The sequence below is a fragment of the Dasypus novemcinctus genome, chromosome 7, assembly GCF_030445035.2.
Source record: "Dasypus novemcinctus isolate mDasNov1 chromosome 7, mDasNov1.1.hap2, whole genome shotgun sequence".
Lineage (NCBI taxonomy): Eukaryota > Metazoa > Chordata > Mammalia > Cingulata > Dasypodidae > Dasypus > Dasypus novemcinctus.
Window position 1 is genome coordinate 69,573,441 of NC_080679.1, and position 15,078 is coordinate 69,588,518.

General features: G+C 42.2%; 1 long non-coding RNA gene across 1 annotated transcript; it reads left to right on the forward strand.

The window, feature by feature from the left end:
• LOC139439311 (uncharacterized) lies at positions 1-5,627 on the forward strand. Its single transcript, XR_011649251.1, has 3 exons — positions 1-1,751; positions 4,834-4,905; positions 5,492-5,627. It is a non-coding gene; the product is annotated as an uncharacterized lncRNA (long non-coding RNA).
• The last annotated feature ends 9,451 nt before the right edge of the window (positions 5,628-15,078 follow it).

Below are 15,078 nucleotides of genomic sequence, written 5' to 3' on the forward strand. Positions count from 1 at the left end.
GGTCAAGCGTGTGGTGTAAGTTCTACCACTTGGGCCATAAAACCAAGCATTTCAAATGGTATTAGATATATCAGTGGTGGCAAAAGATGCTGTGTGTAGTTTATGACAAGTTCCAATTGGGAAAATCACAAAGCAAACTCCAAAGATTCTGGATTGAAGTTATGTCAACTGTAGCAAAGAAGCAAACACCTTTCAACAAATACCTTCTGATGGTCTACCAGACCTTAGTAGAGGTATAACACCTGATAATGGGTGCCAGATGGCCGTTTGGTTGAAACCACCCAACATGAGCTGGGTTCTTTTGGCAAAAGTATAATCTTGTGCCTAGTCATGCAGCAGTCCATCGTAAGATGGAAGATACATCCAGCATCAAACACAAACATGGCTGGAAGGCACAAGCAGGCTGCATAAGAAAGAAGGTATCCCAGATTCCCATGTCGTCTACCACTCTTGCAATAATGCTTCTCCCTCAGCCCATACCTATTACCTTTGGTCCTGTATGATGTAAGAATTAAAAAGCCTGAGCTTTATCAGTGGGCAAGTAAGGTCAGTGTAGGGGTGCAGGCTGAAAATAGACTATGGCTACACTACATCCCAACCCAGGTGTGGCCTTAACAAACGGTAGTTAGGGGAAATCCTCCCAAAGGACATGCTTCAGACAAAATACCTTGCCATCATTTCTGTAGATAATGAAGTGGCTCAAGGTTAGAATATACATAGGGCAACTGACTTGGCCAGTTGTTCTGGGGCCTGAAAGGAAATAGATTGGAAGATTGGAGACAAGGAGATATAAGATAATGGTAGGTAGATGGGTATAAGCACAAAATGTGAAGAGCCTCTATTGCATATTGATCCACACCATAAAGTATCATAGTGGAAGAGGCACTAAACAACAAAGTTGATAAATGAGTTGAACAGTTTAAATCAACCACCATCTGGCATTGGAATAACCACAGTGGCAGGATTGAAGGTTTGAATAAGCCCAGTGGCATGGGCTCCCACATACGAAGGATGACCTAGTTACTTCCATTGCTGAATGTTCAGCCTGCCAGCTATCTCACCATTCCTCAAGGAGACCAAGCAAAGGGCACAGGAAGGGACAATGATTCATTTTGAAAGAAATAGACACAGGCTCCAGATGATTGCCTTTCCTATCTGCAGGTTCTCAGCCAGCATCACTGAAGGCTTTCAGACTGTTTACTCAGAGTGTTTACTCTACCTCATAGGACCCATTTTACAGCAAAGGAGGCACAAGAGTGGTCACATGATGCTGAGTTCTCCTGGGCATATCACATACTGCACCACCCAGAAGCATTTTGCCTGATAGATTGTTGGAACAGGAAGGCATAGATAAAGTGAGGCACCATCCCCCAAGATGCAGTGTATGCTATAAATTACTGACTTTTGTATGGTGCTGTGTCCTCCTATGGACCCAGGGATCAAGGAGTGGAAGTAGGAGTGGTCCTACTTACTATCACTCCCAGTGATTCTCTTGGAGAATTTTGATTTTTGTCTCCATAACCCTGGGCTTTTCAGGTTTAGAGTTCCAGCTTTGCAAAGGTGAAATACTTTGGACCGAAGAAGAGTCTCATTGAACTTTAAGCTGCATCTGCTGGTTAGGTACTTCAGGCTCCTCATGCCAAAAAAACTCGTACACAAAAAGAAGAGTCACCATCCTTGCTCTAGTAGTTGATCTGATCTGCAAGATGAAGTAAGGCTGCTAATACACACTAGGAGCCAGCAGAAATAAGGTAATCCACTTAGGCACTTAAAAAAAATTTTTTATCACCACCCCCCCCCCCCCCGCCCTGCTTGTGACTTTTTGCATGCTGTCTGCTCACTGTGTCCATTCGCTGTGCATTCTTCTGTGTTCTTGCTTGTCTCCCTTTTTTGTTGCATCACCTTGCTAAGTCGGCTCTCCACAGCGTCTGTGGGCCGGGCGGCGCCCCGCAGCATGCGGGTGAGCCTGCCTTCACAAGGAGGCCCCGGGACATGAACCCAGGGCCTCCCATATGCTGGATGGGAGCCCAAATGATTGAGCCACAGCCACCTCCCCACTCGGGCACTGTTTGGTACTCTTATCCAATTCTGATTGTAAGTGGACAAATGTAGCAGTCATGATCTAAAATTATTATGGAGACCAGAGACTCAGACCCTCTCTTTTACTCTTAGTCTCCTCAAGCAAATATCACATAAAGGGATGGCTTAAACAATGGGAATTTATATTTGCTCATGGTTTTGAGGCTAAGAGAAACTCCAAATCAAGTCATCATCAATGCAATGCTTTCTCCCCAAAGACAGTGGCAATCTGGGCTGGCTGCTGGCATGCCTTAGCTTGTCACATGGCAACATCTCTTGGTCTCCCTTCTCTTTTGGGTTCTGTTGATGTTCAGTTTCTGATTGCTCAGGAAACTACTGGCTTTCTCCCCTCTGTCTGAATTTCATACTACTTATGAAGGACGCTAATAGTCGGATTAAAACCCATCCTGACTGAGGAGGGCCACACCTTAACTGAAGTAACCTCATCAGAAAAATCCTACTTACAATGGGCTCACACCCACACAAATGGATTAAGTTTAAGAACATGTTTTCTTGAGATACACAGAGCTCCAAACAACCACACCCTCTAAGAATGAAGGGCTTGGTTTCTGACCAGCAGAGGTGCTAGCCAAGGGTCAGGGAAACCTAAAATGGATAGTAAAGGAAGAAGATTAAGATTGTCAGCTGTAGCTCAGCACCAGTTGCAGTGGTAGGGCCTATAGTTCATCACACTAAGTTTCTTGTAAGTTTTCTCCATGGAAAAAATGGCTTCCCTGGAATCCTTGAGAGTGTTCTCAAAATATATTCAAAGGAGTGGACGGTAATGAACACTCATATATCATCCATATCCTGATTCAGTACTCCCAACCAGCTCCTGGGAGTACTGCAGGCAGACAGTGCCCAGTTGTTAGTAGGACCAGCTACATAATTTGCAGAACCAAGAGCAAAATTAAAATACAAGGCCTATGGTGAATTGTGTACCCCCTCAAAGGATATGTTCTTAATTTTAATCTGCATTCCTTGGGTGTGACTTTATTTCTAAATAGGACCTCTTGAACATGCTATTATTAAAGGTGTGGCCAACTGAATCACAATGAGTCTAAATCCATACTATCAGAGGCCTTATAAAGAGAAGAAATCAGAAACCAGAATCCACACAGGAAGAAGCCAGAGGTCAGCAGACACAAGAAGGAGAGATCACTACGTGATGGGAGGCAGAAATGCAAGCCAAGGAAACCCAAGGATTGTAGCAAGACAACAACAGAATGCTGCAGACTTTGGGGAGAAAGTATTGCCTTGCCAACGCTTTAACCTGGGACTTCTGGCCTCTGAAACTGTGAACAAATGAATGTTGGCTGTTTAAGCCAACCCACTGTATGGTATTAGTCAAACTAAGACAGCCCTTGTTCAAAAATTAAGAATTTTAAGATGGTAACAGTGGGACATTAAACCCAGCATGAAGCCCCTCTAAGCACAGGGCTGCTGTGTGACTGCTGTCAGTGTTCAGAATTACCTCAGCTGAAGAAAGTCACCCGCCTCCAATTTCACACCTGCTTTGGGCCTGCACCCAACGATGAGTCAGTGCAGTGGTATACAGACCTGACCCTCTCATTCCAATTTGAACACCTTTCAAGGGTCAACCCAGCTTCAGAGTTTCTGATGGGGCTGGCTAAGGACTTTGTTGAGAAGGCCTCACACCCCAACTCCTCCTTCTGCCCAACCCCAATTTCTCTCTGTCTTCCAAACATTCCCAAAAATACCTCCTGTCCACAATCTCCTTCCCAGAGTCTTCTTTCTGGGGAACATATCCTCATGACATTCCTGAAAATAGTATGTAGGAAATGAAACAGAAAATTTCCTAATTTGGGGACAGGGCTCACAGAGAGTAAGACTGCATCTAGAATAACACTGCACATCAGGGTCCACATAAGAAGAGTTAAAATCATCAAAGAGCCCATGATTGTAATGTGAGTTCTAAAAAATAAAGTCTGCAAAGCTAAAAATTCCAGAGAATTATAACTAAGCAGCATTTCTTAACAGCTTGAAGAAAATGAATTTAATTTGATGCAGTCAAGTACAACTTTACCTGAAATATTGTAAACTTGTGGGAATTGTTGAAGATGTCCACTCTGAACATTTTCATAACTTGGCCACGTATTCAGAATTATTCATAGATAACAGATCATGATGGACTTCTGCCACAAATAAGGATGATATCAAAAAAGGGAAGTTTGAATTGTTAGAAAATAAGTCTAATCTAGGTCTTGCATTTATTATATATAATTTATCATTCCCTTGTTTCTTAATTTCTTTTTGTAATTTTTGTAAGAATGCTCAAAAGGCCATCTATATAACAATGTACAATAAAGATCTGGAAGCTCTTTGGTCAAAGTTATCTACTTTGGAATATATATTTGTTTATCTGAGCTGGGGCAAGAGTGGGGTGCTGTGGAGAAAAGGTCTGAACAAAGCTCGTTTTATTTCTCATGCAAATCAGAGTGAGTGGATAACTACCACATGTCTATTGCATTTTGTACTAGTAGATGAAACTGAGGTTTGGAAAAGACTGATGTGTATTTCAGGAAAAAAAGAGAAGGCAGAGGCAAACTGTTTTCAAGAACATGGTTTAAAACCAGGGAAAGACTTGGGCTTAAAAATGTCTCAAGTTATAGGTATTTTTATAAAATGAAAAAATAAAGTTCATTTAGATATGGTGGATTAAGAATTAGATGGTCAGTTAAGTGCCAGATTCTATTATAAATATTTGCATTTCTATTTGTGCTTTTATTCTAGTGCAATCTCTTTTATGGCCAGATGAGTGTGTTCCTGCACAGTATTTACTGAGTTGAAATTCAAGAAATTCCTGTGAGTACCCATCTGTGCCTGATGATTTGGATTAAGAGTTTGCTTGCTCTTTTATAGTAAATATATGTTTATATTGTTTTATGTTTTTAAGTACAGATAGATTGTAATGGTAAAAAAAAAAAGCAGGCTAAGCCTTTATTGTTTTGATATGCACCCAATAAAGGACTTAAGTAAATACCCAGTTCTCATTTGCTTATGGTAGGACAGCAATAAATGTCAATGTTAATAAAGAAAACCACTCACATAGTGGTGCTTCTGTCCTTTTGACCATCTTCTGTTTCAAATCACTGGGCTAGGTACAAATTCATACTGAACTTTAGGGTTAAAAAGAAAAATATAGCTAGACTTTATTAAGGAATTTCTGGGTTTCCAGACACGAGACAAAACATTTTACATGCTTATACATGCAGTTTTTCTGAGAAGCTACATAATGCAGTGCTTAACTGAACAGTTCTGTAATCAGACTGACTGGGTTTGAATTCTAGCCAACACGTAAACTAGGTGTTTGATTGGAGCAAGTTGCTTCACCTTTCAGCTCCTCAGTTTTCTTATCTCTAATATAAGGGTAATTGTCTTTGGCTTCCAGACCTGATGGAATAATAGCTACTGGACTAGCCCTCCCACTGTAAACACCTATAAAATTGGACAAAAGACAGCCATTTTCAGACATTGGACAATCAGGAGTACAGAGTGTGAACCCCAAAAGAGGGGAGACACATGAGGTGAGTCCATGATCACCCTGTCTTTCTGCCCATTGGCACATTCTGGACTGCAGTGTGGAGAGGTGGAGTCCAAAGAAATGTAAGGGATGCTGAGTTGGTTAGAGTTTGTAGAGCCGGATACCAAAAGGAGGGAGCTGAACAGAGAAGAAGCTCCAAAAACCTGCATAGGAATCCCCTTAAGAGTTTGGCCGATCACTAAGCTACAACTCTTAGACTTGACTGAAACTCTTCAAGGCCCAGCAGAGAACAACTGTTGAATAGAGCAGCTTTCATTTTATTCAACAGATACATCCCTGAAGTCACTGACAAAAGGTAGCAGTTATTTTTGGTTTATTGGCCAAATGTTGACATATTTAAGCCCAAGTCTTTCCATGTTTACTTTCACTTAACCTGCCCACTTTGAAATTATGGAACTCTTATATGAGTAATTTTCCATTTTGTGAGCATTTGCATTATTTCACATATTGCAAATGTTATGTTGTACTAACTTAAAATTCACATAATTCAAATTAGCATAAAATGTGACCACACTCTATATTAAACTAATAGCAGATAAATACCCCCTCCTAGTGGGTTGGAACAGTAGTTATTTATTAAATTATCATTCTCCTTCAACTGTATTATCATGGTATGTCCCTCTGTCATATAGGTACTCATTAGAAATCTATAGATTACATCAAGTTATTTGGATGAGAGCAAAATCCTAGAGCCAGATCCTCTGATTCCAAGCCCAGGGTTCTTTCTAGGGTCTCAGGATGATTTTGGTCACCCTGAGTCACTGTTCTGCACCTTCCTGAATTCAGATTTCTTCACATCACATGGACTCTTTAAGCCTCAGTTTTCCACAATAAAATGCAGATAGCTTATTCCCCAGGTTGTTTGGAAGATGAAATGAGATCATGAATGTGCACATGCTTTGAAAACCTCGAATATCCACAGTGTAAAACATTCTCTTTACAATGTTATGACATTGTGGTGACTCACTTTAATATAAATTCCGTCTATGACAGTTCAACTAAAGCTTCAGATACAGGCCTAAGGGACCCGCAGGGTAAATACCAAAAGTTTGGCCCAAGGACAATATTGTGAGGTCATCTGGATCTCTGCCGCACTTCCTGTTACTATCTGTGGTATTGTCTGACAGCAGGCCTTTTATCTTAAACGATACTGAGATCTTTTGTTGCTATTTAAAAGTTAAAGTCAGAACTGTAAAAAAAAAAAAAAAAGAAAATGAAACAGGTGATATTAATTTTAATATATTTTATTTAAACCAATGTATCTAAAATACTATCATTTGGGAAGCGGACTTAGCCTAATGGTTAGGGCATCCGTCTACCACATGGGAGGTCCGCAGTTCAAACCCCGGGCCTCCTTGACCCGTGTGGAGCTGGCCCATGCACAGCGCTGATGCGCTCAGGGAGTGCCCTGCCACGCAGGGGTGTCCCACACGTAGGGGAGCCCCACACGCAAGGAGTGCACCCCATAAGGAGAGCCATCCAGCACGAAAGAAGGTTCAGCCTTCTCAGGAGTGGCGCCGCACACACAGAGAGCTGACACAGCAAGATGACGCAGCAACAAAGAGACACAGATTCCCATGCTGCTAAAAACAATAGAAGCGGACAAGAACAAGCAGCGAATGGACACAGAGAAGAGACCACTGGGGGCGGGGGAAGGGGAGAGAAATAAATAAAATAAATCTTTAAAAAAATAAAGTACTATAATTTCAACATGTAATCAATATAAAAACTACTAATAAAATAGTTCACATTCTTTTTTTACACACTACACCTACAAAATCCAGTGTTATTTTACACATACAGCGCATGCCTAGTCAAAAAGTTTTAGTGCTCAGTAGCCACATGTGGTAAGCTGAGGCTAACCTGGGACAACTAAGGCTCACCTCCCAGGCTAGATTGCCAGTTAGCTTAAGCTGGGCCCTCCACTTGACTCACTTTCCTTTTATTTAACTTTCCCCGACTTCCAATTCCTGCAACTGCTTTTTCAAACTTTCCCCCAAGTTCTTTAAGATCCCAACTTCCACGTAATTGCCAACAGTCTCTTCCATTATCAGGGAGAAGACAGAGACCCTGGATTTACTCTTTGCCACCATAGAATATCACTCTAGGCAACTGGTTCAATTGTAGTGTATATAAAGTTCCAGGGTGGGGTCTTAAAATCAGTATTTTAAATAAGCACTCTTTGAAATACATTGCTTTTATCATTTAGATCTCTCTCACCACCCCAAACTTTCCATTTTCTCCCATTCATTCTACCTTTTTTGGGTCTCAGAGAAATACAGGTAGATGGTCTAATTATACTTTTGACCCCTGTATTAGTCAGCCAAAGGGGTGCTGATGCAAAGTTCCAGAAATCTGTTGGCTTTTATAAAGGGTATTTATGTGGGGTGGAAGTTACAAGGCCCTAAAGGGCCCAACTCAAGGTACCATAAGAGATACTTCCTCACCAAAATCTGTTGCTACATGTTGAAGTAAGATAGCGGGCAATGTCTGTGAGGGTTCAGCCTTCCAGCTTCTTGTTAAGGCTCCATGGGCCCAGCTTCTTCTGTGTATCTCAGCTGTAGGCTGGCATAGGACTCAGTTGCTCTCTTTTCTTCGGCTGCGAACTATCAGGTGAATGGCTCATCTCTCTTCCCAGGACTGAAGGATCAAAGATGACAAAGTTCTCCCCTCTGGCATCTATGGAGCTCTCTCTATTCCCATGTTTCTGCTCCTTTATATTATATATAGCCTACCAAGGGGGCAGGGACTCAACTCTGAGTCACCCTAATGATATGGTCAAATTAAAGTCCTAATCTTAACAATTTAATCCAAGACATCTCAGCTGAGTCTAATACAATCAAAGGGTGTTACACCCAGAGGAAGAGATTAGTTTAAAACATAATCTCTTTTGGGGTTCATAAATAATCCCAAACTGCCACAACCCCATACCTGTCTCTTCCTCCACAGAATTTGCAGCATCAATGACCTCTTCTTTCTCTTACATCCCTTTTTTAATATAAAAATAATTGTTTTTAAAGAAGCTTTAGGTTACATCCAGGTTATAATACATTGAAAACATAGGGGATTCCTATATACCCCCCTTCCCCTACTTTCCCCTATTAACAATGTCTTTCATTAGTGTGGTACATTTTTTACAATTGATGGACACATATTGAAGTATTGCTACTAACCATGGACTATAGCATACATTATAGTTATACTTTGCACCACACAATTTTATAGGTTTTGCCAAAATGTGTAATGTCCTGTATCCATCATTGTAATATCATGCAGAACAACTTCAATGTCCCAAGCATGCCCCCTGTTACAGCTATTCTTCCCTCTCCCTCCCCTCAGAACCTCTGGTAACTGCTGTCTTTATATCACTGTTACAAGTTCTTTCATTACTAGAATAATCATAAGACTACTTTAATCCATAGTTGCATTCTCCCTTTTGATTGTTCATTCTTTAATCAACAATTTGGGGATGATGATACCCACTCTGTTTCTGATTGAGAGGGAGCTTACATCACATGGCACAAATGGATGGAACTTGCTTGCAGTTATAGATACTCCCAGTTTTGGGGGATGGGTGTTGTCCATCAATGTCCTTTTATTAGTTGTCCTGGGTGAGTCCTATGAACTGGAGAGTGGGTGTTGGCTGCAACTGTGCTGAGATTCAGGGCTCACCTGAAATATGAACAGACTGAAGATGTAAGTGTCTGGGACATACATTTAATAGGTATAGTGCTAAGTATAGGATCAAATAAAAGGGGCAGAATAACCACGTGAAGGAAGATTATAAATGAGTCTAACTCTGATATTTTGGGGATATAGATTATCATATATTCCAAGGTACGTCTTACATCCTTAATTGTTCCCTTTCTCCTCTGCTTGGTTAATTAGTACTCCCCTGGCCCAGTAAAATAGATCCACCTGAATTTCTGCCTCATCTCTTTCTTTCCTTTCATTGCCAACGCTAGATAACAAAAAACTTATAATCACTGTTTCCATTTTCTCACCATCATAAAATCCTTCCTTTTAGTAATCTGCATTTTGACCCCACCACACTACTGGCAATTTCCTTCAAAGTCGCCTATGATCTTCTCATTACCACATGGAATGAGCAGTGTTTTCAAAACTGTCTTCCAGAAGTTGATAGCTTTTACACCACTAATAAGTAAATAATTTTAAAAAATATTCTATGGATAAACATGTTTGGTAAATTCTGGGTTAAATAAACTTGAACAAGTTTATTATAGCATTTATCAGAGCCCTTTATAATCTCCCAGGTAGGGTACATTGTGTAGCATCTTCGAAATTTATTTGATGTCAGAATCCTTTGAACTGTTTAAGGGATTTGCTCAGAGGAATACATTGGGAAATACTGCTCTACCTCATTCTCCAAGACCCCATAGTTCTTATATAGTACTGTTTTGACGCTTAGCATATGCCCCTTGTATTTTAATTTTTCTCCTAGTGTATAGATAGATCCAGTCTTACCCTTTCAGGGTACATATTGTGTCTTATATATTTTCACATAACATGCTTCTAGAATGGTGCCTTATACACAGATGGTACTCATTAGCCGTTTTTTTCCTCAGAGCTAATAACAAAACTACTATTAACCGTAGGGACTTCAAGACCTTGGCCACTAGGGGGAGATACACAAGTACCTCAGTCTCTTTCAGTTCTTCAAGTCCCACCTTAGAGGCAGCTACACACTCTGCCCACTCACAAACCACACCCAGTGAGAGGCAGAAGCTATTAACCTACATTCATGTCATGCTATTGTGTCCACAGCCACAGAACCCAGTCACTGGCAGAGAAGAACTCACCCAAGGCGGACCAAGCCAGATCAAGCTAATGATGCTATTGAATTTGACAGACTTTGGAGTAAAACTCCCTTAGGCATGTCCATACTACCTGGGTTTTTTGTCACCCCCCCCCCCATACACACACACACACACACACACTTAGCATTTAATTTTAGAACCTCTTAGCATTTAATTTTAGTAAAAATAATTGCATTCTAGATACACTGTATAATTCTAAATCAATTTACTGTGGTAATAAAAGATAATTAGGTTAATACAAACTGCTCCAAGTGGTTTCTGATCAAGGACGGAAATTTATTTCATTTGAAATGTTGTCCGTATTTAATTTTGCAAGTTAAATAATCTTGACTTTATACTTGAAAGGAACCTAGAAGAGATTAAAGAAAATTTTCTTTTCATACAAGTTAGAAATAAACTGTTTCTTACACCCATATTCATCAGTTTGACTGTTTCGTCCAAGTTGAGGTAATCGGTGTCTTTATGAACAAAGAATCTTCTTATTGAGGACTTGGTGTTGGCCCCTTTGTACAGTGTGGTAAAATCTGTAGGGAAAACCTTACCGAAACCACTTTATAGACAATTACTACCATCAGGACAATAACAATGTTTACCATACTTATTTAATGGTAAAGAAAGATATCCTTCCTGGAAACTCATCACAAGAAAACTGAAATCCAAGTCCCTGCTCACTCTTTAGCCACCCCTGCTCAGTCCTGCCTTTGGGCGCAATACCGTCTACATATTTCAACAGAAGACGTAAATGACCACAAAAGCATTGACTTGGAGGGGTGCGACACCGTGAGAGGTCACCCGTGAAGCCTCTCCTGGGCCCCTCCTCAGGGAGCTGTGCAGGGCGAACGGAGGCGCCCACTCAAGCCAGTCCAGAGACCCCCAAGAGCTCCCCCAGAGAGAGTTCGAGTGAGAGAAGCACCAGCTGGAGGCCACGGACAGAGGATCCGGCGCTAGCCCCCAAGCACCAGAAGGATGGCAGCACTCGGAGGACGGGACAAGGGTGCTGTCCCTGGAACAGGCCTGGAAGCCCGCATCCCCTCACCCCAGCAGCCTGCCTGGAAGGCAGCCCCAGAGAGGCTGGGGCAACCTGCTTGCCAGGAGGGCGATGGGTTCCCTGTGTTTGAGCCCTGATGGAGAGGCTCTGGCCAGGGCCAGGGCTGGGGGCGGGAGGAGGTGCCGGCCCTGCCGCCCTGCCCTTTTTCAGGGGCTCCAGTGCCTCAGTCCTCGGGCACTGTTGACAGACAGACAGACGGGCACCACTTAACCTCCCAGGCAGGCAGTTGGGGTCTGCGGTCCCCACCCAGGTGGGAAGCTCAAAGCAGAGGAGAGCAGAGGAAGCCAACATGGGGCCTTGGCCTCGCGTCAGGGTTGCCAAATGCCTGCGGCTGGTTGCTGGGCTCTTTGTCTTGCTGCTGGGCCTCTCCGTGGCCGCCATGAAGTCTCTCACCTACTTCAGGGCCCATTTTGCTGCCATCTGTGAGGGCCATGAACTGTTTCCCTCCACATCTGTGGTGGGCTGGAGAAGGGGGAGAAGATTTTTAAAAATCCTTTTTTCAAGTAGATGGAAAAATAAGGAGTCATTCATAGAACCTGTGGGAAAGGGCTGGGAAATGAGAAAGAACAAGGAAGCGAGGCTGCAGAACATCCACTGTGCTAAGTCATCTATGCTGCGTAACAAATACCACAAAGTTAGCAACTTAAAACAATATCATTTAGGGGAATGGGTGTAGGTCAGTGGTTGAGCACCTGCTTGGCATGTAGGAGATGCTGGGTTCAATCCCTGGGACCTCCTATAAAACACACACACACAAACATCATTTATTAGCTCACAGTTCTGTAGGTTGAAAGTCTGGCTGGGCTTGGAGGGATCCTCTGTTTAGGATCTCAGAAGGCTAAATTCAATGCATCAGCAGGGCTAGGCTATCACCTGGAAGCTCTGGGGAAACATCCACTTCCAGGCTTGTTTAGGTCATTGGGAAGATTCAGTTCCTTGTGACTATAGGATTGAGGTTTACATTTCCTTGCCAGCCATTAACTGGGGGCCATTCTTTGCAGTCTAGAGGCCACCCACATTCCTTCTTACATGGCCCCCTCCATCTTCAAATCAGCTGCCGCATGGCAAATCTTTCCCTCAGTTTAAATTTTTCTGACATCTGCCACCAGCCAGAGAAAGCTCTCCATTTGTAAGGGCTTTTGTGATAAGATCAGGCCCAGTTGGATAATCCCCCTATCTTAAGGTCAGTTATGCCACAGAACATACATTATCAAGCTCACAGCTTTCAGGAATTAAGGCAGGATACTTTGGTGGGGCCATTTTAGAAATCCTGCCTAACTCAGTCCCTCTCACTGTTTGTTCCTGAGCATTTGCATCATTTCCTCAAACTCCAAAGGGGGTTAGCAGATGTAGTCAACAAGGGGTAGGGGATGCCAGGGCTCTTTTAACCTCCATGGAGGAAGATGGGGCTCCTTCCCACCGAGGCCAGTAATGGGAGATCGCCCCAAAGTAAGAGGAGCTTTCCTGTGATAGGAAGCCAACACAGTGACCAGTGTCCACTACAGTCCTCCCCTTGTCTTTTCAGTCTCCCAAATGTCCACTAAAGTCCACCCCCCTTGTCCTTCTCTCACACACACACATAATTTCCCATACTTATAGGTCCAAAAACAAGAAAGCTCCCACCCAATATCAAGTAAATATCACTACTACAACTGAATGCGCACAGGTCATATCCCCCAATATCTCATGGGTCACTGCATCCAGTGACCGTCCGGGGTTTCTGGTGATGAGTGTTCCTCTCTGGTTCTGTCCCCAGTATTCCACAACCTATGAAATACATTTTAAGAACCACCGACAGCATATGCTAGGCCCAACAATGGTGAAAAGAGAAAGGAAAGAAGAGGAAGAGTTTAAATTCTGTAAAAATTGATACATCCCTGCAAGAAAAGAAATTGTTGACAGAAGCTACAGAATGCTCGTTTCTGCAGTGGGTCTTGAGGCTATGGCTTATATTCATGACTTTTCACCTCCACAGCCCACTCCAGATCCCCTCAGCAGATCAGGGGTTTTTGCCTGATGGGGTGACCCAACTCTTCATTTCTGGGGGTCTGAGTCCTCACTGAGTCCTCACTGAGTCTGACATGTAGAGTTACCATAGCCCTCCACCTGCTGTCATCAACAGATGTGGTTGGATGAGGAAAGCCCCTTGGGGACCACCCACAGTGGGTAGCAGCATCTCCATTTGCTCTTTTTTTTTTTTTTAAGATTTGTTTTTTTAATTTCTTTTTCTCCCCTTCCCCTCTCCCCATTGTCTGCTCTCTGTGTCCATTCGCTGTGTGTTCATCTGTGTCCACTTGTATTCTTGTCAGCAGCACCGGGAATCTGTGTCTCTTTTCATTGTGTCATCTTGCTGCATCAGCTCTCCGTGTGGGCGGTGCCACTCCTGGGCAGGCTGCGCTTTTTTCATGCGGGGTAGCTCTCCTTACAGGGTGCACTCCTTGCACATGGGGCTCCCCTACACAGGAGACACCCCTGCATGGCATGGAACTCCTTGTGCGCATCAGCTCTGAGCATGGACCAGCTCATCACATGGGTTAGGAGGCCCGGGATTTGAACCCTGGACCTCCCATGTGGTAGGCGGATGCCCTATCCATTAGGCCAAATCTGCTTCCCCCCAGGGGCCTCTTATTATCTTGTTCTTTTTGTTGTAAAGTCGGTTACAACTAGAAACAATAATACATAGGGGACCAGGATGATGAACTAGGCTCTGTGTAAGCAAAGGGCTGGTGCTGGCAGGGAAAGCACATCCAAATCTAGAGGAAGGGTCAGAATTGTGAACTTGAAAGTGGTTGATATGGGAAATTTTATGTTAAATATATGTGTTACCACAAGTAAATTTTTTATAAAAAGCATAATAGAACTGCACAACACAAAGAATGAACCCTAATGTAAATTATGGACTGTCGTTAATAATATAACTAAAATATTGGTTCATAAATTGTAAAAAATATACTGCAATAATGCAAAATGCTAATAATAGAGAAAACCACGTGTGTTGGTTGGGGGGTGTATGGGAACTCTGTACTTCCTGCATGATTTTCTGTAAACCTAAAACTACTCTAAAAAGAAAAATGAAGTTAGTCTTTAAAAAAAAAAAGCCTCTGTCCTGAGGGTGAGAGGGAGCAGTGAGTTGCTTGGGAACTAAGATACCTGTCTGATTGTATGGGGTGCAGATTGAGGGAGGACAGGGAGTGGGAAGGGACACATATATTTTAGAAATTGGTGGGAGAAAAATGGGCCTTAATAAAAATCACCATAAGATTAGCAAAATAAATTTCCATTTATCCAATGGCATACAGGATATTTTTTTAAAAGTATAATAGGTAAAAAAATAAATAAAAAAGAAAATTAATCTTAATAGTTATTATTAAAAAATTAAGTGGATAAAAATTAGAGAGGTTATCTGTTTCAATAAAAAATAAAAAAGATCTAGCAATGTGTCTACAAAAGACAGTAAAACAAAACACAAAATGGTAGAAAATAATATAGAAAAGATATATGAGGTTTTATGAACTATAAGATATTGAGGAAAGCAATTTTATTTTATT